Source organism: Sciurus vulgaris, assembly GCF_902686455.1.
Source record: "Sciurus vulgaris genome assembly, chromosome: 1".
Classification (NCBI taxonomy): domain Eukaryota; kingdom Metazoa; phylum Chordata; class Mammalia; order Rodentia; family Sciuridae; genus Sciurus; species Sciurus vulgaris.
In genome coordinates, this window is record NC_136461.1 from 126,464,176 (window position 1) to 126,482,600 (window position 18,425).

The 18,425-nt window shown below is 33.8% G+C and overlaps 1 long non-coding RNA gene across 1 annotated transcript in view; it reads right to left on the reverse strand.

The window, feature by feature from the left end:
• Positions 1-18,425, reverse strand: part of LOC306641578 — a 110,649-nt gene that overhangs the window by 86,210 nt on the left and 6,014 nt on the right. The window contains exon 2 of the long non-coding RNA XR_013758202.1: positions 7,709-7,848. This is a non-coding gene — a long non-coding RNA (uncharacterized lncRNA). The remainder of the gene's footprint in view (positions 1-7,708; positions 7,849-18,425) is intronic.

Consider the following 18,425-nt stretch of genomic DNA (forward strand, 5'->3'; position numbering starts at 1 on the left):
ATTTAAAATTTTAAAATATTTAAAATCATTATGTCTTGCTGTTTTATGCTTTCCTTAAGCAGTCTTAATGTCCTTCTTTATCCCTTCTGACTAACTTAGTTTTGAAATCCAGTTTATCTGATGTGAGGATGGAAACCCCTACTTTTTTACTGAGTCCATTTGCATGGTATGTTTTTCCCCATCCTTTCACCTTTAGTCTGTGCAAGTCTTTTTCTATGAGATTTTTCTCTTGAAGGCAGCATATTGTTGGGTCTTTCTTTTTGGGTCTTTCTTTTTAATCCAATCTGCCAGTCTATGTCTTTTGATTATTGAGTTTAGACCATTAATATTCAGGGTTATTATTGTGATATGATTTGTGTTCCTGGTCATTTTGGCTTATTTTTGGTTTTTAACTTGACTTGGTTTCTCCTTTGGTTGGCTTTTCCTTTAGGGTAGTTCTTCCCTTTGCTGACTTGTATTGTTTTTCACTTCCTCTTCATGAAATATTTTGCTGAGAGTGTTCCATAGTGCAGGCTTTCTATTTGTAAATTCTGTTAACTTTTGTTTATTATGGAAAGATTTTATTTCATCATCAAATCTGAAGGTTAGTTTTCCTGGGTATAGGATTCTTGGTTGGCATCCGTGTTCTTTCAGAGCTTGAAATATATTGTTCCAGGCCCTTTTTGCTTTTATGGTCTGGGCTGAGAAATCTGCTGATATCCATATTGGTTTCCCCTTATAAGTAATCTGACGTTGCTCTCGCAGTCTTTAAAATCCTATCTTTATTATGTATGTGAGGTATTTTCGTTATAATGTGACTTGGTGTGAATCTGTTGTAATTTTGTGCACCTGGTGTTCTGTAAGCCTCTTGCATTTGATTTTTCATTTCATATTTCAGGTTTAGGAGATTTTCTGATATTATTTCATTGAACAGGTTGTTCATTGCATTGTTTTGTATCTCTGTGCCATCTTCAATCCCAATAATTCTTAAATTTGGTCTTTTCATGATATCCTATAATTCTTGGAAGCTTCATTCATGATCTCTTAACATCTTCTCAGTTTGTTCAACTTTATTTTCGAGATTAAACAATTTGTCTTCATTGTCTGAGATTCTGTCTTCCATGAGATCTATTCTGTTCGTGATACTTTCTATCGGGTTTTTAATTTGATTTATTGTTTCTTTCATTTCAAGTATTTCTTTTTTTTTTTCCCCAGAATATCTCTTTATTGAAGTGTTCTTTTGTTTCCTGCATTTGCTCTTTTAACTGTTTACTGGAATGGTCATGTATTGCCTGCATTTGCTCTCTTGTCTCATCTTTTGCTTCACAGATCATTTTAATTATGCAGATTCTAAACTCTTTTTCTGTCATTTCTACTGCCATGCTGTCATTGGATTCTATCAAAATAGCATCTTGGTTTGTTAGGGACACTTTCTTAACCTGTTTTTTCATATTGCTTCTGTATATTTCCCTCTAGCAGTGAAGATCTGAGGTACTGGAGTTTCCCCCCTGCAGGCTTATTTTGACCCTGCAGTTTTCCAGTCTCTCTCCTTTGAAGAAGAGAACAATATTAGCAGAACCCAATACAAAGAAAATGAAGCCCTGAACCCGATAGCCCCTATAAAGAATTTAACATGATTGTAATAAACAGGATGAGTTTATTTTTTACAGTATTTCTAGTGGTGAACAAAGCAGATGGTGAAGGGTGTAGGACGGAAGTGAGTAAATAGGGGTACCTGTCAAATAGCCTCCAGTCTCCTGTAGGTGACTCAGGAAGGGGGCTACCCTTCCAGTGATAGTGGCCACGCCCCCAGGAATAATTCAAAATGCCTGCACCAGCCTCCAAAGAAGCTGGGGAGCCTCAGTGAGGGTGGCCAAGTCAGCCCAGGATGGGGAGGAAGGGGGGCATGGTGTCCAGCATCTGTATGCCGAAAAACTATTCATTTCCTGGCTACTTCATGTACATAAGAAAAAATATGTTAGTAAATTTTGGTTGGTTTTCTGTTATTAATCTGTTTTTTGTGAGAAAGCTCTGTCCCAACTAAGAATTCAAGAAGGATATAGGCAAAAAATTTTTATTCCTACACTCTCTCCCTTTTCATCTTCATTTCATTTTGCATGCTTTTCTCATAGTTTGATATTCTTATATTTTTTACTCTAATTTAAACTGTAATCGCTGTAGTTCCTTAGTCACTGATTACAATATAAATTTTAATTTTTCCTCTCTCATGGGCTGACTTTGTTTCGTGTCTTTATCATCTCTACAACACCCTTATCTTTCTGTTTGTGATTTTTGATTCTGTTTTATGGAGGCTCTAATTTCTTTCTTTTTAAAAATATTCATGAAATTATATTTTTTTAAAATTTATCTGTTCTTTGTTCATTTTTGCCAGCATTGGATGTTTTTCAGCATATACTTTATTCACCAATACTCCTTCTTATTTCTCAGAATATTTCAAGTTTTTCTTCTACTCAAGAGCTTTATTTGTGTAATGAATCAAGAGTTATGTGCTCTGGACATATAGAAATTAGCCTTTTGTGTTAGACATGTTTCCATTACTGGAACAAAATACCTAAGGTGATCAACATATAAAGAAGAAAGGTTTATACTGGCTAAAAATATTTGAAGGTTTCAGTCCTTGATCAGGCCCATTACTTTTGGGCCTGTAGAAAGTCAGTGCATCATGGAGGAGAGAAATAAAGTTGTTCATCTCATGGTAATTGCAAAATAAAGAGGAAAGAGAAAGAGACTATTGTCCATGAATTCCTTTGAGGGCATGTCCTCAAATGATCTTAAACTTACCATTAGGCTCTACATATAAAAGTTTACAGCATCCTCCAATAATGCCATGGACTAGGGACCAAGACATCATCACATGTGCCTGTGGGGGACATTGTAGATCCAAACTATTGTACCATCCTTTATCAGGTTTAAGTATATGTGTGTGAGTCCTTCAAGTCATGTTCTCTCATTGCAACTTAAAATTATCAGTGGAGAATAGTTTGTAGTACAAAGTGTGTCTCCCCATATATTGTAGATAAGTTGCTCTTCAAAATAAGATTTTTCTGTGTCACTTTTTGTTTCTCTTATTTCCCTACTTTTTGAGACTCTATAATTAATCAGAGCAAAGGAAGTGTTCCTCACCAGCCTCACATTTGTTACTATTAGGGTTGATTTTTAATCTCATTTCCTGTACATTGAGACAAACTTTCACTTTTTTCTGAATACCACAACCATAGACATATTCTCTGGGTGCCTTTATACACCTGCATTTTTATTTTAACTTTTTTGCATCATGTATTGTGGCTCAGATTTTTTTAAATCCTCTCAATTTTTCTAGGAATAAATTGTTCAGTTCGGCTTTTTGTTCTCTTGGTTTTATTAGATGAATTATAGGAGAAGTAATGCAATATCATTTTTTGATACTGCCATATTAAAACTGACATTCTAATCCTAACTTGAATTAATTTCACATACAACTAAAAAAATAATTGATTTTAGGACTTGCAATAAACACATGCAATATAATTACACTAGAATATGTGCTTTGTATTTCATTTACTAGAGGATTAATTTTTGCTTAAAATATCTTGCTAGATCTCATGACACCAATGACAATTATTTATATAATATCATTTATAAGATAGAATTTAAAGCTTTAACAGAGCATCAATGGCTTATGTGAAGATAAAACATATCGATTTAAACCTCTGCTACAATTTAGCTCTGGAACTATGAACTCAAACTTCATGTGTTGAAATCTCAGCTTTGATATTATCTGTGTGACATGGAACTATTTATTGAACTTTAAATCTCATTTTTCTAACTTCTTAGATAGGACTAATTTGTAACAAAGTATTATTTGACTTTATTTTCATAATATGAAGTAAAACTTCTAACAGTGACTGGCATGTAATAAGTGCTCAAAGAATGTTAGCTGTTTTACAGTTAGCTATTCTAGAGTACGTGGAATATATACATATGAATCAATGTTCTAAACAAGTGATTAATTAGTGATGAATAAGTGATTAAATAAAGAAATTTTTTTAGCAGTGGAGCTTTCTAATTTAAAAAGTTACTGATTTTTCAAAATGCTATAAATTAATCTGAATGTTTGAAGGAAAGATATGATACTTTATTGCAGAAGGATTTCTCATATTTCCTTTGATTTTAATAGCAACACAATGAGGTATCCAGATCAGATAAGAAGATCAATAGATTTTTACATATTGTCTATTTCAAACATCAGATAGTGATGTGTTATCACTAACATGATAATTAACTTGGAGTCAGTTTGGCAGACAGACCTTGGCTTTATCAACTATAAGCTGGGTGATTACTAGAAAGTTACTGAATGTTGTAAACTCTGTATTGTATTATAGTTTTATAATGATAACAAGACTATCCTGTCCCATAGTTCTCTTCTGGGAATTGATTTCTAGTCACTTTCCATCACTAAAACTATTAAGGATTCCAAAGCAAGCATGTTTAGATATCTTTTTTTTTTTTTTTTTTTTTTTCTTATTCTAAGACTAGGGAAGACATAATTGAAAGAATTTAGGGTTAATGGGTAGTACTAGAGACTGTTAGAATGGTTCAATATTTCTTTAAATGTATCAGTAATATATGCCATTTGCTTCCCAAGGACCATGTCTAATTCATTATGTTCTCTCAGCTTCTAGCAGAGAGTTTGGCTGTATTCCATGCATGTTTGCTGGGTGAATAAATTTGTATGTTCGGGTCAAGGTTAGTTCAATGCCCTGAGAAGCTAAGTGAAGCAATACCCGTCGGTTCTTCTACTGTGGAGAGCAGTGACAGAGGATGGGAGAGCAATGACTGAGATTAGGGGTCTCTGATGACCTCATGGCTGTGGCATGCCTAGTGCCTGGGAATGTTTCTGTGAAAGGGCACAGCATACTTAGCTGCTGTGGTAATGCCCTGCATGAGAAGGTTCTGTGCAAGAGTCCTATCAGCTCTGACCTTGATCTCAGGCACATGCTCCTGGGAATAAAAGAATTCTTATGCTAGACAACCACAGAAGCTCCACTTCTCCTGAGCCTGCCCACTTTATAGTAACTTTTAACAATGGACTTTCTTAAGAGCTACACAAAGCTCCTAACATTGCACTTTGCAACTGTGGATTGCAACTGCAAGAAAGCTGCATACATGTCCTTAGATTCTGTAACTTTCTTGAATACAAAGAATAATACTTGCATAGTTTTAACCTGATAATGAGGCATATATAAATAAAGATTGCTGGTGTAACTCTATAGATCTGCATCTCCATCATAGAGCAGCACTCCACCTGATCCCAACTTTATCTTCAAAATCTGCATTTGTGAGTCTTTATTTGTCTAATTCCCCTTTGTCCCTCACTGTAACCTTGAGTTTGGACATGCTGGTCGCAGCATTCTACATCAGTGGTATGAGTGGTAGTGGATGGTGCATATAACTCTTATCTAGGCACTAGGTGTTGGTTATACCTGTGTCCAGAGGTGTAGAAAAAGGAAAAGTTCCTGTACTATGTTCTAGGTCTACCTTAATAAACTAACATAAACTCAATGTTTTAAAATAATATGCATCCATTCTCTCATCGTTCAAGTGCAACATCGGGCTAAGGTCAAGGTGACAGCAAGCTTGTTTTCCTTCTGTGGGATATAGGGAAGAATGAATCTCCTCATCCTTTCTGACTTTCAGATGCTTCCAATATTGTCTTTCCAGGGCCACTGTACCTCATCTTCAAACTCAGATACAAAGATTCAGTCCTTTTCAAGATGTAACATTCTGAACCTTTCTTCTGTATCTCCCTCTACTTTGAAAAACTATTATGATTACGTTACAGCCACTTAATCCCAGGAAAATATTGACTTTTCTAGGAATTTAGCTTAGTTATATCTGCAGAGTTCCTTTTTTGCTATCTAAAATAGCATATTCACAGGGTCCAAGATTTAGGATGTGAACACTGTAGAGGTCACATTATTCTGCCTACCACAAAACACTTTTGGCACAGACAAATTACCTAGGATACAGCCCAGGTACAAGACTAAGACATGTTTCTGCTCATGAGGGTATAAGACAAGCCTCCTTCCCTGTGCCTCTGGCAGATCTCAATTATTTGTTCTTTATACCAAAGCTGCTTTGATCAAACTTTGAATCTCCTCATACACTTAGGGTTTCACGTGTGTGGCACTTGGCACATTTGAATGTGTTTCTTCCAGGTGATCTGGACTTACAAAATGGTTAATGCATAAAAAAAATATTATCTAAAACACTGGAAACAATTATCACCTTTCAGTGTTTTTCAGGACTATTACAGATTTAAAAGAATAGGCGGGGGCAGGAGTGCTCTTGGGAAAAGAACTGCATATTCAGGCATGTTCCTCTGGTAGTACAGTAAAGAAAGTCTCCTGTTGAGCTCTGGATGACTCCTCCATTGAAGAATGCCCAAACCTTCTTGAAAATTGCCAGGTGGGGCCCAAGTTGGCTAACCTTGCTTCTGTGTGTTCCTTCTCAATTTGCCTTTTCCAGTGATTAAATAGAGGTAGAGAACAAAGATCTCTAATTTAGGAGAATTCAAACAAACTGGAAGCAAGCAATTTCAGGGTCCCTTTGTGACCCCAAGAGTCAGTTCTAGCCTCTCTGCAGGAGAATGTAACTGGAAGAACAAATTTGAAATAAGCCATTTGCATTAGACTCTTTCAACCATCTCTCTACTCTTGTTTTCATTTCTGTATGTGTGTGTGTGTGTGTGTGTTTGTGTTTATAAATGCATTTTACTGCATTTCATTCAGTCTAATGCTGAGGCTGCTCAGATTCATTCTCTCTCTCTTTCTCTCTCTCTCTCACACATCCCTACACCCATACGCACATGTAAAGTCATTCTCCCTCAATGTTAAAAAAAACCAGAATTTTTGTTTTGTAATAATAGTAAAAAAAACCCTTCAGATTCAAATCCCTATTGAATATGGCATTTTTCCCCTTTTAATTTTAGGATTAACTCCAAAAATTCAAGAATATTGGAGTTTTAATTAGATTTGGTTACCAATAGTAAATTTGAGTATATATATATATATATATGTATATATATATAACAAATATATTAAAATTATATACCATATAAATGTGTATATTTAATATTTATATAGCTCTATAAAAGTACATTTAATATCTATATGTATTTATTACCTATCTTATAGGTACCCATCCTATCTATTGTTGTTTGTTTAGCACCAGAGAATAAAAGAGTAGGAGAAAATAATTTCTAGGAACAATTAGTCAAAACTGGTCCATCAAAAACTACTTAGTCCATTAAGAGAGACAAACTGGCTTAGTCTGAACCATGGCTTTCTTTTGTTAAAGGAAGTTAAAATCTAATTCTGAATAATCTAAAATGGGTGTAAATATGATTTTCAGATAAAGTTAGTGTGCTTTTAATGGTGATAGTAGGGGCTAGTCACAATGTCCAGACAGCTTTTGACTGGATCAAACTGTAATCTATTATAATCCAAATCATCTTTGAAATTGTTAAATAAAATTTATGGAAAGCCATTGATTTGGACTGAGCTCCCACAGGAGGCACCAACTGACAAAGCCAAAATAGAATCACTTGGTAAATGATATGCGATCAACTCAAACAGGTAAAACAAAAAATCCCCAAATAGGAGACTCACAGAAGCCTATCAGAAGAGACTCAGTCAACCCGAAAAGAGAGAGAATCCCCTCTACTTACCACACACAAGGAAAATGACCTGATAATAATTCGTTTGCTTCTTGTATGATGCTGTTTTCTTGTTCCTTCTACAGATGTTTTATACAAGCTGATCATACTGCTACACCAGTGGAGTGCACTTTCCATTTTATATACTGGATCTTGCCAAGTTTATAAATACTACAAAAAGCCAGTTAGAACTAGAAGATAGGAGTCCAAAGTTCTTACCATACAAAAGTGATGAAAGTTTATAGAAATGGGAATACTAATTACCCTGATCTGATCATTACACACTGTATGGAGTCAATGAATAATCATACCATAACCTATAAATATGTCTGATAAAAAAACCCAATTAGATCTTTAAAATAATTTGTTGAAATTATGTTGTTTCACAAATATTTAAAAGGATATTAATTCATTTTTTGTAGTCTTTCCCTGTTCTAGCAGCATTTATTTCCCTTTTTGTATTTACCTCTGAATTATATTTTCCCTTACATTGTGTCTTATATTTCATTTTTTCTTGTTGGTGAACATTGTCCCTATATATATTCTTCCCCTCCAATATTATCTGTATATTGAAAATAGTGTTCTATTAAAACATTACAATTTTAGCTTGTCTGTCCCTCTTCCCAAATGAAATTGCTGTTGAGATGCTGGAGTAATTACATATGTTAGCAAGACTCCTGGGGTGATGTGCTCATCAACTATCTTAGATTCAACTCCCATTAGAGAGAATATGAAGTATGCATTGGATGTGGTAAAAATAATAATGATAATAATGAACTCATGTTCACTTTAGAGAGGTATTTAATTATGAAAATAAAAGAGTAGAAAGCAAAGCCATAATCCTTGGGCAATGTTAAGCTGAATAGGTTTTTTTTAGTAACTAGGTGCTATTGAAAGTGCACATATTCTGAAGGAATTAGGAGATAATACCTATTCCTAGAAAAATGAGATACTAGCTTATTCTGTGAGAAGTTGTTCTGTGATTCATTTTAGAACTATTTTTTTTTCTTCCACATAAAAACATCCATCAAGACTTTGCACCTTGTCTCTTACCTACTATGAAATACAATTTATATAAGACATTCTTGAGAAATCTCAACCTGCAATTAACTATTTTTCAGTGTATAGGGATGATAACAATAGCCATTTCAGAACAGCATAATGACAAGTAATGTGAGGTCTAGCTGGAATGCACAATATCAAAAGTGATATCTGATTTTGAGGATCATAAATATATTGTCAATATTGCTTGTAAATGTGTTTAATATTACTAAATCCACGAAAATGGAAAAAAAGTTGCTGTGAGAATGTCTCACTTCTAACCAATAATATCCATGCCATGTGTTTCTCATGACAACCATCCTACTGGCAATAAAATTTTATCTCACTGTTGGTTTAGACTTGCATTTCTGTAAAGACTAATAATGTTGAGTATATATTCCTGTGTTTGTTGTCTGTTGGTACATTTTTCGTGAGTTTTTTATTTATTCTTTTTAGTTATACATGGCAGTAGAATGTATTTTCATTTGTATATCATCTTTAGAGATATGTCCAATAAATAATTTTTTGTCCATTTTAAGATGTTTGTCTTTTCATTGTTTAGTTAAAAATATACCTTATATTTTCTGACTATGAGACACTGTAGAATATGCAATTTGCATATATTTCTTATTCTATAGATTTCAATGCACAAATTTTTTTATCTTTTTTCTTTACTTTTTTATTAAAACACTATAATTATATAGTAGTTGGGTTCCTTTTTTCAAACTCATATGTTGGAATTTTATTTCAATCCACTCTCTTTTCCTCCCTTCCTCCCTTACCATATTTTTCCTCTACTCCACTCATCTTCCTTTCACTCTTTTATTCATTAATTTTTCATCAATACTTTCTACAAATACATAAAAGTGAAATTTTCTTTGGAGCATTTATAGATTCATATAGCATAATTTTGTTAAATTCATTCCATATTTCCTCCCATTTCACATGCTTCCTTTCACTCTCCTTCTACTCCACTGATCTTCCCTGTAAATTTGTGGTATACAATCCCTTCCCCAACCACTTTCTTTCCTTTGTTTTGCTCTAGCTTCCACATATGAGAGAAAACACTTGACTCTTGATTTTCTGAGTCTGGGTTATTTCACTTAGCATAATATTCTCCTTTTCCACCCATTTACCCACAAATGCCATTATTTCATTCTTCTTTATGGCTGAGTGTATATATACCACATTTCCTAGAACCACTCATCTATTGTTGGGCATCTGAGATGATTCCATAATTTAACTATTGTGAATTGAGTTGCTGTAAGCCTTGATGTGACGGTATTGCTATAGTATGCTGATTTTAGTTCTTTTGGATAAGTACCAAGGAGTGAAGGAATTTCCACTTTTCAGAGTAGTTGCACTAATTTGCAGGCCCGCCAACAACCTGTCAGTGTGCCTTTTTCCCACATCCTCACCAGAATTTATTATTATTTGTGCTCTTGATATTTGTACTTCTTACTGGAGTGAGACAAAATCTTTGTGTAGTTTTAGTTTACATTGTTCTGATTGTTAGAGATGTTGAAATTTTTTTTATATATTTGTTGGTCATTTATTGTTCTTTCAGAAAAAATCGATTTAGTTCTTTTACCCATTTATTGATTGGGGTTTTTTTGGGTGTTGATTTTTTTAGTTCATTTTATATTCTGTATATTAATTCCTTGTCAGAGGAGTAGTTGGGAAAGACTCTTTCCTATTCTGTAGGCTCTCTCTTTACGCTCTTAACAATTTCACTTGCTGTTCTAAGGCTTTTTATTTTGATGACATCCCATTTATTGATTCTTGGTTTTATTTCTAGAACTTTAGTGGTCTTGTTGAGGAAGCTGGTGCCCGAAACTATACAATGGATTGTTCACCCTTTATTTTATTCTAGCAGTTGAAAGTTTTCTGGTCTAATTCCGAAGTCTTTTATGCATTTTGATTTAAATTTTGTTCACAACGAGAGATTGGATATCCATATGTAGAGGAATGAAATTAGATCTCTAATTTTTTCCCAGAACCATTTGTTAAAAAGGCTGTCTTTTTTCCAAAACATATTTTTGGCACCTTTTCCAAGTATCAGATGGCTGTAAGTATGTAAGTCTGACTCTGTCTTCTATTCTCTTCCATTGGTCTTCATGTCTATTTTAGGCTAATATCGTTGTGTTTTTGCTATTATAACTCTATGGTATAATTTGAGGTAGGGTATAGTGATGTCTCCTGCATGAATTTGCTTGCTTAGAATTCTATGGCTATATTGTCTCTTATTCTTATTCATCCAAGTGAATTTAATTACTGCTTTTTTTCTATTTGTGAAAAATGTCATTAGTATTTTGAAGGCAGTTTCATTGAATTTTCATATTGCTTTTTGTAGTATGGCTATTTGGACAAAATTAATTCTGCCTACTAAACACATGGGAGGTCTTTCTATCTTCTGAGGTCCTCCTCAATCTCTTTCTTCAGTGTTCCATAGGTTTCATTGTGGAGATTGTTACCTCCTTGGTTAAATTAATTCCCTTTTATTGTTGTTGTTGTTCTTGTTGTTTGTCTGTTTTTTTTTTTTTTTTTTTGAGGTTATTGTGAAAGGTTGGATTTCTTGATTTCTTTCTCTTTTGAATCACTGTTGGAGTAAGGAGAGCTATTGATTTATGAGTGTTGATCTTGTATCATGCTACTGTGTCAAATTCATTTATCTGCTGTAAAAGTCTGCTGGTGGAACTTTTTGGATCTGCCAGATAAAGGATCATGTCATCTGCCAATACAGAGAGTTTGACTTTCTTTTTCTATTTGTATATATTTAAATTTCTTCTCTCGTTTATTGCTCTCACTACAGATTCAAGAACTGTATTGAACAGAAGTGGTGAGAGTTGACATTCTTTTCTCGCTTTGGGTTTTAGAGGAAATGCTTTCCGTTTTCTCCACTTAGTATGATATTGGTTTTGAGTTTGTCATATACAGCCTTTACAATGTTGAGGTAAGTTTTTCCTATCCCTATTTTCTCCAACAGTTTTAACATGAATGGATGCTGAATTTTATCAGATGTCTTTTCTGAATCTATTAAGATGATCATATCATTATTATTCTTAATTGTATATTGGTGGTGAATTGGATTTATCAATTTGTATGTGTTGAACCAAATTTGCATCCCTGAAATGAAGCCCACTTGATCATGGTGTTTTATCTTAATAAATGCAGTTTACTAATATTTTATTAAGGATCCTTGTGTTCATCAAGGATATTGGTTTATAGTTTTCTTTCCTCAATGCAGCTTTGTCTGGTTTTGGTATCAGGGTCATATTGATTTCATAGGACATATTTGGGATTGTTCCCTCTTTTCAATTGCATGAAACAATTTGAGAAAGATTGGTGCTAGTTCTTTAAAATTGTGATAGAACTCAGTCGAGAATCCATTTGGTCCTGGGCTATTCTTTTTTGTGAGTATTTCAATTGCTGTTCCAATTTCATGATTCCATGTTGATCTGCTTAGGATTTTCATATCTCCTGGTTCAAATTTTTTAGGTCATAGGTATCTAGAAGTTTCTCAATGTTTTCTAGATTTTCCAGTTTATTAGAGTATATTTTCAAAATAGCATCTAAAAATCCTGTGAATTTTCAGAAGAATTTGTGATTTTATCTCTTTTTTATCTTTAATTTTTTAAAATTTGAGTTCTCTCTCTCTTTTGGTTTGTTGGGCTAAGGGGTTATCAATCCTATTTATCTTTTTGAAGAACCATCCCTTCGTTGCATTGATTCTATGTATTGTTTTTATTCTTAACTTCATTAATTTTGGCTTTGATCTTTATTTTTTCCTGTCTGCTATTGATTTTGGAGTTAGTTTGTTCTTTCTTTCCTAAGGCCTTGGCATGTAATGAAGATTATTTTGTGGGATCTTTCTGTTTTTTAAATGTAGCCACCCAATGTTATAATGTCCCTCTTAGAACTGCCTTTTACTGTCCCAGTGATTTTGATATGCTGTTTTTTTGTTCTCATTTGCTTCAAAGAATTTCTTGATTGTTTCTTTTATCCAGTCTGCATCTAAAAGAGTATTATTTCAATATCCATGTGTTTATGTGGTTTCTATTTTAATTTATTTTTCTTGCTTTTGATTTCTTATTTGTTTCCAATATGGAATGATAAGATGCATGAAATTATATTTTTTTATTATTTGCTAAAACTTATATTGTGATCTAGATTAGGGTCTATTTCAAAAAAGGTTTCATGAGTATCTGAGAAACATTTTTTTCATAAAATTGTCTATAGAAGTCTTTGATTTATAGTACTGTTTAGTATGTATCTTTATTGATTTTATGCTTTGATAAGGGTTTGTTGAAATCACCAGTATTACTGCATTGGGGTCTAGCTAAATTTAATGTCAATGAGTTTTTTTTAAATGTAATTGGATGTACTAACATTTAAGGCATACATATCTACTATCAATACATCTTCTTGCTGCATTGTTCCCTACACCAGGATGTAGGGGACTTCTTTGTTTCTTCTAATTAATTTGTACTAAAAATCTGCTATGTCAGATATGAGAATAGCTCCACTTGTTTTTGAAGTCCATTTGTGTGACTTTTTTTTTTTTTCTTTTATTTTTTACTGTCATCCTATGAGGGTCTTTGCCTATAAGATTAGTCTCTTGTAAGCAGTATATGTGAAGATCTTGTTTTTTGATCCATTTTGCTAATCTATATCTTTTAATTGGGGAGTTGAGATCATTTATATTCTCAAATATATATCTCAAAAGATATATCCAATATATATGTATATATACATATTTGGGCTTATCTTTGTAGTTTCTCATCCTTTTGATTTTCCTTATGTTTAATTCTGTCTTGATTCTCAATGAGATGATTAAGACTTTTTTACACCTTAGTTTGTTTGTTTGTTTATTTATTTATTTATTTATTTATTTTATGTGGTGCCAAGAATAGAACCCAGTGTCTCACGCATGCTAGGCAAGTGCTCTACCACTGATCCACCACCCCAGTCCGAGATGATCTTTCATTTCCAGGATTTCTGTCTGAAATTTTTTTTCGATATTTCTATTTCTATATTGATATGGTCTTTAATAGCCTTCATTTTCTCTCAATTCATTCTTTAGAGCTTCTTTTGGTCATTGAATATTTTAATAATCATTTTTTTATAATTGTTGTTTGGAATTTCATTGTCTTCCATATCTGTGTGATATTTTGTTGGGGGATTGTGGATTTTGGGGGAGATTTGTTTGCATTTTTCCTCATGTTTTTAGACTTGCACTTGCACATCAATTAAGATGTATTCCCTTTCCTCCATGATATATGTATATCTTTATTATTCTAGGTTTTCTTTCTTTTTCTGATATTTGGGTAGATGTCCAATGGTGGGACCATCTCGTTTGGAGTGAGATTTGCTGCTTTTCTGTTGAGTTGTGAGAATTTCTCAGCAGCAGTGTCTCTCTCTGTGATATTGACATTCCCTTATCACTGTCCAGTCTCTCTAAGAGGAAGGCAGGGACAGGAGTAGCACTAATGTCAGCAACAGATGAACTACCTTAAGATAAACTCGTATACTTTTATGTCTGCAGTACAAATTTATCCCTACGTAGGAATGCTGCGGTCAGCATTTTACATTAGTACTTACAATAAAAACTCAACTAGAGCAGACATTTGACAGCAGGTGTTTACTATGTCATCCACTGTATTAATCCAGAGTACTACTAAAAACAACAAGATAAATGGGTAGGAATTACATAAACTATATAATTCTATGATTTTGGTGGATTATCTTTTCTCAAGTAAAGGGAAAACCAGCTTGGGGAAGGAAGAGAAAATCTGAAATATTAAAAATGTGATCAGAGGGAGGTAGGTGGAAGGTGGTAGGTAGCATATGTTGACTATAAAAAGAAGGAATAAAAATTAAGGAGAAGGAGAAGTGGGAACAGTAATATTTGTTTGTTAGTGGTGCATGAGAATGAAAAGGGAGATAAGAGGGACAAGAACCAAAGTATGAACAAACCAGCAATTGTAATATCTAAACAACTTGAACTCATGGATAATTGAACCCCACCTAACTCAAAGCAAACCTAAATAATAAACAAGTGCAGAAGAAAGTAATTAATGTGAAAGTAAAGTTATAGGAATATATGAATTTTTTTCAAAACTGGGCAGTGAGAACACACATACCACACCCACATTCACACAAAGTCTTCTGTAATGGGAAAAAGGAAAAAAGTAATATAGGTAAAATGTGTTTGAATTTTTAAAATTGAAATTCAAAAAAGAATAAAAAATAAATAAAAACTGGGAATATTAAAGAAAAAATAAGGAAAAATAAAATATTAGAGAAAAAAGGAAGAAAATCTTAGGGAAAAATAAAAGGCTATTTCTGCTGAGGTGATGAAAATTGCTGGGAGGGATGGATTTTCATCCTTACTATTTATTTTATTTTTTTAAACACTTATTTGCTAGACTGGGGTAGTTATTTCCAATGCTTTGTGTTCCTCACTTAGCTGTCAGTCTTTGTGGATAGAAGAAAAAAAACTGGTTGTAGTAGATCTCAGCTTGCAGGCTCCCAGTTAAGAGTGGAGTAGAACAATTTGGGAGCTGAACAATTGTGTATTTCTGTAGTGGGAATAATGCAGAGTTCTAAATTGGAAGTTCCAATACTTGGGATTTAGTCTTGACCAAACTACGGAATGTTGTGGGTACCTGTTTGAGATTTGATCTATATCCTCTCTGCATGGTGTCTAGAATTTAGGTCTCTGGTAAAATCCGCTTTTAGGGTACAGTTATTTAACTTTCACAGGTTTCTTCTTCACTGCTATGAATATCAAATACAGGCCATCTGCCTGGAATGCAGACACTCCTGTTGGTCACTAAAGGCACCTTGCAATAGTTCTTATGTGACACTAGCAACAAAGGAGCTTTCTGTTCTGAAATTGGAAGCCTGTGTGGTCCAGGTATAGTTTCCTTTGTGTCTATTTTAGTCTCTTTGGTTCAGATATCCTCTGGGAATGTATTTTGTTGTTGCTGGCTGTTTGTAGCTTCCTTTATGAGTTCCCCATCAGCTGTCTCTGTTGGCATCCTGAGCTGTGCTGTGCAACAGCTGCTCTCTGTGCCTGGGAGCATTTTCCACACCCAGGAGTGCTTTCTACTCCCAGGATAAGTGATTTTGGGTTTGCTTATACTGAGCTGCTTTCTCTACTGATTCTGTATCCATTAAAACAACTTTCCTCTCTAATCCCCAGGTTTTCCCAAATCAATTTTTCTTATTTTTAAATTTCTTTATCTGCAAGCAACACTGCATCCTTTGTTTGTGCTCAAGCCTCCCTTACAGTACCACCGCTGGTGACCAGGCTGGTGCAACTCTAACATTTTATTTCATATATTATGTTCAATTTTCTGATTTTTCTGTGTCTATATGGGTTCTTTTTTACAGTCCAGTATTAAATTTCTGTGAGTTCCCTTAGTTACCCACCTCTCTGAGAAGCAGTCTTCCACTTTGTAGGTCTGGAGTTGAGGAACTGCTGGGATGTGAATCCCTCCTCTAGGCTGCTGTCTTCTTTTCCTTAGTTCATTTTTAAACAGCCTCAAAGGCAAATCCTTCAGGCCACCATCTTTTTCTCTCTCACTTCAGTTCAGCCTTGAATCCCTACCATGCTGAGGGGCTTCTGCATTTGATCTTTTCTGGTAGAAGTTCAGAAGTCCACATCTCTTGTCTTCATCTGAGGCTTACTGTTTGGCTAAAATATGAACAATCCAGTGACTTGGGAAGCTGAAGCAGGGGAATTCAAATTTGAGAACAACCTCAGCAACCTTAGCAAGACCCTTTTGATTTGGTAGTGTTCCCAGTCCAAATTCTGCTCTGTGTCAAGCCCTAGAGTCTTATCTGTGGTTTTGTCTTGCATGGGTCCTTACCAAAAGTCCCAGAGGCAGGAAGCAGGGGTGTTCAGTTATCCCATAGTGGAGTACGGGGCTGGGTTTTCCCACTCTTGGAGGAGTAGGAGAAGGAAGACAAAATATTTAATTTTGATATAATCTGATTTACATGTTTTATCTTATGCTGTTTGTGCTTTTGATATCATAGATAAGAAATCTCATCACAAGTACAAAGACATAATGATATCACTTATGTTCCTTTCAACCATCTATGGTTTTATCACTTATGTTAAGTTTTTTGATCCCTTTGGTCTTAACTTTTATGTATACTATGTGAAGTTGAGGCTCAACTATTTTCCAGTACTGCTTCATTTGCTGAGGAGGCTTTTCTTTCCCCAATGAAAAGTCTTGACACCCTTGGGCAAACTCAATTGGCCAGAAAAGTGTGGATCGATTTCTGGCTTTCTTAATTCTATTATACTGGTCTATATGTCTTAATTCTATTACATTAGTCTGTATCTTGATGTCGGCACCACACTATTTTGAATAATTTAGCTTTGCGTAAGTGGCTGAAACTAAGTGCATCGTCCTTTGAATTTTTCTTTTTCTCCCAATATTGCTTTGCTGAGTCAGGGTCCTTTGAAAATATATATATAAATTGGTGGATTGACATTTCCTTTTTCCACTAGCATGTCACTGAATTTTTGATAGGGATTGTATTGAATCTGCAAATACTTTGTGTAGTATTGACAACTTAAGATAATTCTTCCCATCCATGAAGAAGAAATGTCTTTTTAGGTTTTCTTAAATTTCTTTGAGCGATTCTCTATATCTTAAACCTAGAAGTTTTTTGTGTCTTTGGTTAGATTTATTCCTAGATATTGTTTTCTTTTGGATGCTATGTAATGAAATTAATTTAATTTTCAGATTCTACATTACTGCATATGAAACAGATAATTAATATTCCATGTATTGATCTGATACTGTAAACTTTACTAAATTTATACTTATCCTTCAAATTTAGTTTTACTTCTTCCTTTCCAATTTGAATAATTTTCATTTATTTTGACTAATGGCTGTGGCTAGAACATTAAACAACATTGTTTAATGTTTAACTGATGAAAATGGTTTCCTTATCTTCTTAATCTTAGAGGGAAAGAATTTAGTCTTTATCACCAACATGTCAGCTCTGGGGTTTTCAGAAATGTTCTTCATAACATTGAGGATGTTCCCTTATATTCTTGGTTTTATTGGACTTTTGTCTTTTTAACGCATAAGAAACATCAGATTTCATTTTTTTTTCTGCTTCAATTTATATGGCTATATTTTTCATCATTCTATTAATATAGCTTATTACATTGATTTATTTTTTAATGTTGAACAATTCTTATTTGAGATAAATGTCATTTGGTTAGAGTGTATAATCTTTTCAATATGATATTAATTTTGGTTCAGAGTACTTTGTTGAGAATATTTGCATCAATATCTGTAAGAGATATTGGTTCATTATTTTATTTTCTCATTTTATATATATATATATATATTTTTTTTTTTTTTTTTTTTGCTTTGACACCAATGTTTTGCTACACTTATTGATTAGGAAATGTTCTCTCCTGATCAGTTGTTTTTGGAGGAGTTTGAGAAGTATTGATACATCTCTTAAAAAAAAAAATGGTAGACTTGCAAGCACAAGGCCCTGGGTTCAATCCCCAGTACCGGGAAAAAAAAAAAAAAAAAAAAATTGGTACAGTTCACCAATAAGTCCATCTTTTCTGATAAGCTATTGTTTCTTTCTTACTAGGTTCCTAATTCCTTTTCCTTTGGATAAAGTGAACAGGGTGTCGAGTTGT